This window comes from Semicossyphus pulcher, unplaced genomic scaffold (assembly GCF_022749685.1).
Source record: "Semicossyphus pulcher isolate SPU_LCO1_2020_fin unplaced genomic scaffold, fSemPul1.0.p SCAF_14, whole genome shotgun sequence".
In the NCBI taxonomy this organism is placed as follows: Eukaryota; Metazoa; Chordata; class Actinopteri; order Labriformes; family Labridae; genus Semicossyphus; species Semicossyphus pulcher.
This window is the reverse complement of record NW_027211648.1, coordinates 235,001-245,000: the sequence shown is the minus strand read 5'-3', so window position 1 is coordinate 245,000 and position 10,000 is coordinate 235,001.

Sequence of the window (10,000 nt, the reverse complement as noted above, 5' to 3'; positions counted from 1 at the left end):
TGAGAACGTGCAGACACACTGAGAACGTGCAGACACACTGCAGACACACTGAGAACGTGCAGACACACTGAAGAACGTGCAGACACACTGCAGACACACTGAGAACGTGCAGACACACTGAGAACGTGCACACCATCTTTACATACAGAGCGACCTGAACTCATGAGCTGTCTTATGAACCAAGAAGCTTCTGGAAACAGGAGAAGTCCCGTCAGCAGGAGAAGAAGGAGCGAGCGCGTTGTTTAGGACAAACCAAGGCGGACATGTTTGAGGAGGGACGCCTGCTTAGTGGATCCAGCCAATCAAAGGGGGGACTTCACTTTGCAGCAGCAGGAGGAGGGAGAGGAGGAGGAGCAGCAGGAGGAGGGAGAGGAGGAGGAGGGAGAGGAGGAGGAGCAGCAGGAGGAGGGGGGGGGGTCTGTCTGGAGGGTTTTTGTTTAATAGGGGAGGACGCTGAGATTTCCTGCTCCTTGTGAGGACCATGAAGTGTCCTGGCGTAGGATGAGACAGACGGCCTCTTAACAGCCTCTGTATCCCTCCATCTCTCATCTCTCATCTCTCAATCTCTCATCTCTCCATCCCTCCATCTCTCATCTCTCCATCCCTCCATCTCTCATCTCTCCATCTCTCTATCTTTACTGTCTCACGTTTAAACTGAGTCCGTCATGTTTTTCTCTTTCTGTCCGACAGAAAGGAATCAGTGAAACTACACGGATGGACTCAGATACACATGTGATACACATGTGTGACATCATCAGAGTGAAGTCATGTGTTCATCATTTGTTTTACTGCAGGACATTAATCACATGATGACTTTGGTCTCTTTAATGATTCGATACATGAAACATTTTTTATACAAAGTCAACCTGCTCTTCTTCTGCTGTCTCTGACCATGTTGTTCCACGTCTCTCCCCGAGGTCCTCCAGTGGAGGACTGTCCCTGAAGAGCAGAGAGAAAAACAGCAGCCTCAGCACAGGTGTGTGTGTGTGTGTGTTATTGTTCCACTCTGTGACTCCTGATGGAGGTCAGTGGAAAAAACAGCCTTGTGGGACTTACGTGTTTTTATTCTGTCGTCTTTCAGAGAAAACAGATTTAAATGTGACTCAAACGTCTTCATGTTTACTTTATTATTATTATTATTATTATAAGCATTATGTACACTGTACACAGTGCTGTGCTGTGTTTTAGGCAGGTGTGAAAAAATGCTGTAAACTTTCAAACATGTAAATAATTATTGTTTATTTTTATCAGTTTACAAAACGATCGGTGAGCGAACAAAAGAAAAATCTAAATCACATCAATACCTGGTGTTACTACGCTTTGCTTTCAAACCAGCATCAGTTCTTACAGGTACACCTGCACACAGTCAGGGATTGTATTATCAACCAATTATACCAGACAGGTGCTAATGATCATCAGGTCCACATGTAGGTTGAAACACAGTCATTCAGTGACCCAGAAACAGCTGTGTAGGAGGCTTAAAACTGGCTGAGGAACAGCCATATATATATATACATATATGTGTATATATATGAATATATACAGTACTGTATAACCCTAACCCTCCTGTATATATATATATATATATATTTATATATATTTGTCTCTGAGTCAAACTGCAGTTCCTCACACCTCACATCCTCTGTGAGCCTCAAAGGTCAGTGACTGCAGATTTACACACACACACAGACTGCAGGCTACACACACACTCGCCCACGCTGCCGCCCACATTAACACACAAACACTCTTTATTCCTGCAGGATTTGAACACAACAGAGAAAAACAATAAAATCCACCACTGATACAACAACATGAAACATGTTCAGCTCTGCTGTGGATCCTCAGACTGCACACACACACACACACACACACACACACACACACACACATATACACATACGTGCACTAAGATAAAGAAGAGGAGAAGAATAAAATATATAGATCTGTCTCCATGACGACGATAGTAAAGAGTGAGAGAGAGATTGAAAATCTCAGGTATTAAAGGGATAGTTGGGTTTGTTTGAAGGCGGGTCGTATGAGATACTCACCAACAGGAAGTGTACTACACACAGCTGATGCCGGTCAGCACGGCCCCGCTGCAGATCGGGTCAGGAGTGTCTCTGTCTTCTCCTCTTCCTCACTTCCTGTCTGTGTGCTTCCTGTCTTGGTTCCACCTGTCCCCCATCAGCCTCACCTGTCACGTGTGTTCACTGTGTTCCTGGTTCTCCTGAGGTTCTCTCTGCTGGTTCTGACTCTGTTCCTGCTGCTCACCTGTAAAGAACCTTCCAGCAGGTAAACACAGTGTTTAACAGATGCTCTGATGCTATGAGAAGAGAAAGGGAAGTCTTTAATCTCCATGGAGACGGGTTTCTGCTAACCCTCTAGACCTGTGATTGTGACATCACTTCCTGTAGAGATCAGAGAAGTTCCATCATCTTTAAAACTTTAACCAGCCGAGAGGCTGAAACACGTCTGCTGCTCATTTACATTATTATCATTAATATTATTATTAGTAGTATTTATTTATTTATTTATTTATTTATTTAAAGTGTTCCAGTTTCACGTAGCAGACGCATTGTCCAAAGCGACGAACATCTGAGAGTTAATACGACACAAGCAACAATCGAGACAGGAGGGGGCGGAGTCAGTAAGAGCCAACAGACAGCTTCAGGTGTGATCGGACACCAGTGCTGAAAGGAAGTGCACAGGGTGTCAACAACATCAACAAGGTCGATATAGTCAGCATCATCGTCATCATGAATATCCTAATCAACATCAACATCCTCGATGTCATCATCATCAGTAGCACCAATATCATTAAGGTCAGAGGTCACATGTTCATGTGTCCACGTGTCCATGTCCCTGAGGATGAAGCTGCAACCTCTAATGCTGCAGGTGTCTGAAGCCCCGCCCACTCAGGTAAGCCTCCAGGTGTCTCCACCCCCTGTATGAAATAAAGAGATTTTAAGAGCAGCTTAATTTGAGTCATTTATTGTTTTATTTTCATTCATCTGCAGTAACACCTTCACCTGTACACACACACACAGGTTTCTCCATCATGGATGGACCTGGACTGCTGCTTCCTCCCGTATCCATGGAAACACAACAGGGATGACTGACAGTCCAGACGAGGTGACTGAGAGCGAGAGAACAAAGCCCTCTCCTCCAGAGAGACTGGACAGAGCTGCCCCCTCAGCCAGCTGGTCCTGGGACTCACAAGCAGAGCACCCAGAGAGAAACCCAGTGAGACCGAGCCGAACAGAGAGCAACAACAAGAAGACTATTCAACACACTGGAAAGAATCAACCAACAAACGGTTTGTCCCTAAACAGAGAGCACTCAGTGGCAGAACACCTGAGCGCTGTGGACATCACTGACTCTGTACAGACTCAGTGAGCAGAGCCATGGAGAGAGGCCGCCACAGGCACACCTGGCTCCCTACAGAGGACACACTCTGCAGCCACTGCACTCAGCAGGAGGTGGAAACAGAGCAACACCTTTTAGCTACCTGCAAACTGTAGCAGGACATCAGACACACACACGTCCCACTGATCACACACACCCACAAACACTCTGACAACATGAACACGCAGAAACTCCCATACCTGCTGGGTGAAGGACAGCAATGTGCAAACACAGCAGCAAGGTGTGTGAGCGGTTGTGACAGGAAGAGGGTGTCCAACAGCCCAAACCTCTACGCACCTGTGTGTACCTGCACTGAGCGTGTGCACTGCTCACCTCTGCATATAAACAAACTGTACAAAGAACACATTTTAAACTGTTCTGGTTGCACAGCTGAACTTTTTGCTTCTTACCTGCTCGACACCTTTTTCATCTGTTTATATTTTTACAGTCAACTCAGCATCTTCAGTTTATAGTTCCAGCTAAAGTCAGCATGTGATCACACGCTGCTGGTGCACAGCGCCGTGCACACGCTGTCCTCACCCGCTGCCCTCACCCGCCTTCACTGGGCCACATTTACAGGTGTATAAAGACAACGTACACCTGTTCAGACAGACAGACAGGCAGACAGACAGACAGACAGACAGACAGACAGGCAGGCAGGCAGGCAGGCAGGCAGGCAGACAGACAGACAGACAGGCAGACAGGCTGACAGACAGGCAGGCAGACAGGCAGTCAGGCAGACACACAGGCAGACAGGCTGACAGACAGACAGACAGACACACAGGCAGACAGACAGGCAGACAGGCAGGCAGGCAGGCAGGCAGCCAGACAGACAGACAGACAGACAGACAGGTAGACTGGTTGGCAGACAGGCAGACAGACAGGTAGACAGGTAGGCAGACAGGCTGACAGACAGGCAGGCAGGCAGGCAGGCAGGCAGGCAGGCAGACAGACAGACAGACAGACAGACAGACAGACAGACAGACAGACAGACAGAGGGTCTTTGTGACTCAGGAGCTGAAAACATGTCTGCCTGTTTCACAAACGACACAGATAGAGTTCACCTCGGTCAGAGACACTGCATCGCTACAGTCCGGCTGTCGGTGTCAGGAGGAGCAGAGGGAGCAGGAGGAGGAGCAGGAGGAGGAGTTCAGACCCTCTGAGACTTCATGTGTTCATGTGTTCATGTGGGGTACCACAGGGCTCTGTGCTTGGCCCTCTTTTATTTTCCCAGCATCAGCATTTCTTGTCATTGCTATGCGGATGACAGTCAGATCTATGTCCCCCTTAAAAAGTCAGACTCCTACAGTGTTGAGCCACTGCTAGAATGTTTACGTGACATTAAAGCCTGGATGTCTTTAAACTTTCTAATTTTAATGAAAAAAAGACAGAAGTCATGGTCTTTGGTGGCACTTCTGTGACCCCCCTGGTTGATCTGGGTTCTTTGGCACAGTATCACAAGCCAACTGTGAACAATTTGGGGGTAAAAGTGGACACAGACCTTAAATTTGACAGCCAGATTGAAGCTGTGGTGAAGTCAAGCTTTTTCCAGTTGAGGCAACTGGCAAAAATTAAACCAGTCCTTCAGAGACAACACTTTGAGACAGTAATCCACGCCTTTGTGACCACTCGGCTGGATTACTGCAATGCACTCTATATGGGGGTAAGTGGGTCCTCCATTGCTCATCTTCAACTGGCACAAAATGCTGCTGCACGTCTTTTAACTGGCACAAGCAAGTATGAGCACATTTCACCTTTTTTAGCTTCACTCCACTGGCTGCCCGTCCATTTTAGGATTCATTTTACAATTCTTTTATTTGCTTTTAAAGCCTTGACTGGCCTTGCCCCACCTTACCTCTCGGAGCTGCTGCACCCCCACACTCCCAGCCGCTCTCTCAGGTCAGCTGACCAGCTGCTCCTGACAGTCCCTAAAGCTCGGCTTAAGCTCAGAGGTGAACGAGCGTTTGCTGTTGCAGCTCCAAAACTGTGGAATGAACTGCCACTCCACATCAGACAGGCCTCGTCACTGTCTCATTTTAAATCTCTTCTTAAAACCCACCTCTTTTCTCTGGCTTCTGACACCATGTAGCGTGTTGATCTTATGATTTATCTTATTTTATCACTTTTGTCCTATTGTGTCTTCATCGTTTTATTGTGCTTCTGTTGTGTTATTTATTGTGTTTTTTATCTTGCTGTGCAGCACTTTGGAAACCGTGTGTTTGTTAAAATCGAGCTACATAAATAAAGTGGATGGATCACATTCTGGGCTCCTTTTCTCTGACAGGAAATGTTGACCTGGTTTATAAAGGAGCGGGAGGAGCGGGAGGAGCAGCAGGAGGATGGTGTCGTCTATTCTGAGTAGAGCACATTTATTATGTGGAGACGTAATAACCTGCAGGAGGAGGAGGAGGTCACAGGTCAGCTGATGACCTCTTATCTGTGACCTTTGACCTCGCAGAGAGCCTCAAAGGACGCACAGAGGCAGTGTGAGTAAAAGCACAGAGCTGACTGACTCCAGATCAGCTACTAAACATGTCAGAGAGAGGACGTCTGGACAGGAAGTAACAAAATAAAAGCATGCAGGAGCCTGCAGGGAGGTTTCAGGCTTATTATGGGATGTCCTTTAGTTTGTTATTAATGATTAACAGAGTATACACACGCAGTCTGAGGTGTGTGTGTGTGTGTGTGTTTCTGTGTTTTGCGTGTCCCCTGCTCGACCTGTCTGATTAATGACATCATTAACTGGCTGACAGGCTGTGTGTGTGTGTGTGCGCGCTTCATTAGCATGTTAAAGGTGTGTTCATTAGCCGAGGTCATTACAAGCTGCAGGGCACATCAAAGAACACACACACACACACGAACACACACACACACACACACACACAGGCGGCAGCTGTGTGTTAATACCTGGTGTTTGTTTGTAGACTCTTATTTTGAAAAGCAACTGAAGCTCTGAAATAATCAAAGTAGTGCTGAAGTAGACTCGAGGCTCCGCCCACAGTACGACACGTTAACACATACGTTCTCCATCCAGACGAGTGTTTCAACAAGCTACCACTAACACACCTGAACACACACATCACATGACCTCACACAACCTCACACTCACACAGAGCATGTGCGAGCAGCTGGAAACAGACACTTTGTTTATTTGAATATTCTGCAGATCTTTAGTTATGAGCTACATGCTAACATGCTAACATGCTAACGTTTGACAGACAGGCAGAGAGAGAGATAGAGACAGACAGACAGGCAGAGAGAGAGAGAGAGAAAGACAGGCAGATAGACAGAGAGAGAGACAGACGGACAGGCAGAGAGAGAGATAGAGAGAGAGAGACAGACAGACAGACAGAAAGAGAGACAGACAGACAGGCAGAGAGAGAGATAGAGAGAGAGAGAAAGACAGGCAGATAGACAGAGAGAGAGACAGACGGACAGGCAGAAAGAGAGACAGACAGACGGACAGGCAGAGAGAGAGACAGACAGACAGGCAGAAAGAGAGAGAGATAGAGACAGACAGACAGACAGGCAGAGAGAGAGAGAGACAGATGGACAGAGAGACAGACAGGTGGACAGAGAGAGAGAGAGAGAGACACAGGTGGACAGAAAGACGGACAGAGAGAGAGACAGACAGACAGATAGGCAGAGAGAGAGAGACAGATGGACAGAAAGACAGAGAGACAGACAGGCAGAGAGACAGACAGGTGGACAGAGAGAGAGAGAGAGAGAGAGAGAGAGAGACAGGTGGACAGAAAGACAGACAGACAGACAGACAGGCAGGCAGGCAGGCAGAGAGACAGACAGGTGGACAGATTCAAAATGTTAATGTGTTCATCGTTTCTCCTCCTGTCTCTCATCAGCCTCGGGGAGTCTCAGAGGAGCAGCAGGAGGTCAGAGGTCACACAGGAGGTCAGAGTGGAGGAGATGAAGGAGCAGACAGTGAGTCAGGCTCAGACATGTTAAACATCTTCTCACACACACACACACACACACACACACACACACACACACAGCTGGGGGGCAGCTATCAGTGTTTAAAGGGTTAATCCGTCAATAATCGCCTGGTTAGTTCGGTCTGAGAAAAAAGCAAAGCATGCTGGGAGGAATGTGTGATAATGAGAAACATGCAGGGACACGATCAGACCTGCTCAGCCTGTCTCACTCTCACATCTCGTCTGGGATCAGGCCTGTTGTTCCAAAGGCTCGGCCGTGTCATCATTCATCCTGTGGACCACGTCAGCTCTGCTCCGGGGCTCCATGCTACAGCTGCTCCTTCATGAGGACTCCACACACAACCTCCAGAGTCAGGATGAGACCTCACCAAGGATCCGCGTAGTGGTGAAAAATCTCTTTGCACAAGTTATGAAAAGTTCTCCTGATGATTGGCAGCATAGAGTTTTTTTCATATTTTCAGAAATGTCGTGTGGAAGTGGGCCGGGGATCGATAAGCATTTCTCAGTTCCATTCAATTCGATATTGATTCGTTGAGGGGTATTTCAGTTGCAATATCAGAGCACCTCTAACCCGCATTATTAAAATGTTTAATGTTTACAATAAGAATTGACCCAAAGAAGTGACATCATGTACTTTTTATTTAACATGACCACAGAGCAGCCAGCAATATGAACAATTTGATGAATGAGACAGCTGCTGAACATGTGGCGCCACGAGCGCGAAGAACAAAACCACACAAGACTGAGAGAGAGGGGGAAAGTCTCCCTTTTCTTTCCTAAATATTTAGTTCTCACTACAGCGGTTAGAATCCCGATCCACACTCCATACCAGTTGGTGGCGGTAATGCACCATAACGTGTTTGCCAAACGCCATAAAACACCACAAGAAGAAGAAGAAGATGAGGGGAAAGATATATCGTAACAACATGCCGAAAATACGCTCGTGGCCAAAGGTGAGAGCCGAGAGTGACATGAAGACCAGAGCAAAACTAACTCACATGTTCACGGACGCACCCACAATAAAAAGTGTCCGTCGGCGATCTCTGATGTGTCCGTCGTAGCTGCAGTAAACGAGTCCGGGCATGTCTCCCTCCCTCGCTGCTGTGTTTCGGGGAGATGCGCTGAGTCGTGCTGCGTTCAGGAGCGCTCAGAAACGTGAGTGATCAGACACGTTTTTGCACATTTTTTAAAGATCGATCTCGGGATTTATGAATCTATTTCAGGTCATCAATGAGAATCGATTTAAACCCAGCCCTAACCACTACACATATATCCTTTTCCTGTTCCACCAGATCTCCCATTAATGATTCACAATGATCATTTGTTTTCCTGATGTGTAAATGTTCTCACTGTTCTGGATTTAATCACACCCATTACTCACGCTACAGAGATCCTCTATGTCTGTGTCCTTAATAATTATTCTAAATATTTTTGTGTTGTCAGCAAAGAGATATGCATCTGATTGCATCACACTTGGTAAGTCATTTATATAGACAACAAAGAGTACAGGGCCAAGCACAGATCCCTGTGGGACTCCAGAGGTCTGAAGTTGCCACATTTGCCACCAGCTGCTGTTTCCTGTATCCAGTCTATAACTCGTCTATGCTACAAGACTTTAATTAGTTTTTAGTCTGTTGTGGGGAACTGAACGTCCACATGCAATCCACTGTGCTTTATCCAAAGTAACTGGTTAGCTAACTGCATCAAAGGCCAATGAGAGCGCTACACGATTAGCTCTTGGTACTGATGAAAGAAGCTGCTTGTCTGTGTTCGACAGTGTTTTCACACACTCATGTTACTGAGCACACACACACACACACACACATGCACGCACTCACTCACACACACACACACACACACACGCACGCACTCACGCACACACACATGCACGCACTCACTCACACACACACACACACACAGTTAATCCAGAAACATAAAGGTTTGCGTTTACAGACGCTCTCTGAAGTGAATGAAACATCGACCTGCAGACATTTACTGCACGACACACTGACATTGAGGTGTGTGTGTGTGTGTGTGTGTGTGCGCGTGTGCGTCACCCTTTCAGCTTCATCGCAGTATTGGATTATCAGTATAATTTACTGTCTCTCAGCAGCTCCATCACTGTGATGAAGCCTCCACACACACACACACACACACACACACACACACACACACACACACACACACACACACACACACACACACACACACACACACACACACACACACACACCTTGGAGCAGTAATCAGAGGTCACTGTGATGTCATCTCTAACATGCAGGATTACATACTGCAGTGGCTCAGTGGTAGAGTCGGTCGTCTTTCCATCGGAAGGTCGGAGGTTCGATCCCCAGCTACATGTCGAAGTGTCCTTTGGCAACACACTGAACCCCAAATTGCTCCCGCTGTCATAGCCAACGGGTATGAATGTGATATCTGATTGACAGTTGGGCACTTTATGTAGCAGCCTCTGCCATCAGTGTATGAATGGGTGAATGTGACATGTAGTGTAAAAGCAGCTTTGAGTGGTTGCAAAAGCGCTATATAACTCTGTGTGTGTGTGTGTGCGCGTGTGTGTGCCTCTTAAATAACAGAGATTCTCCTCACGTCGCTTCAGAAACGGTCAAACCAAACTCCATTCA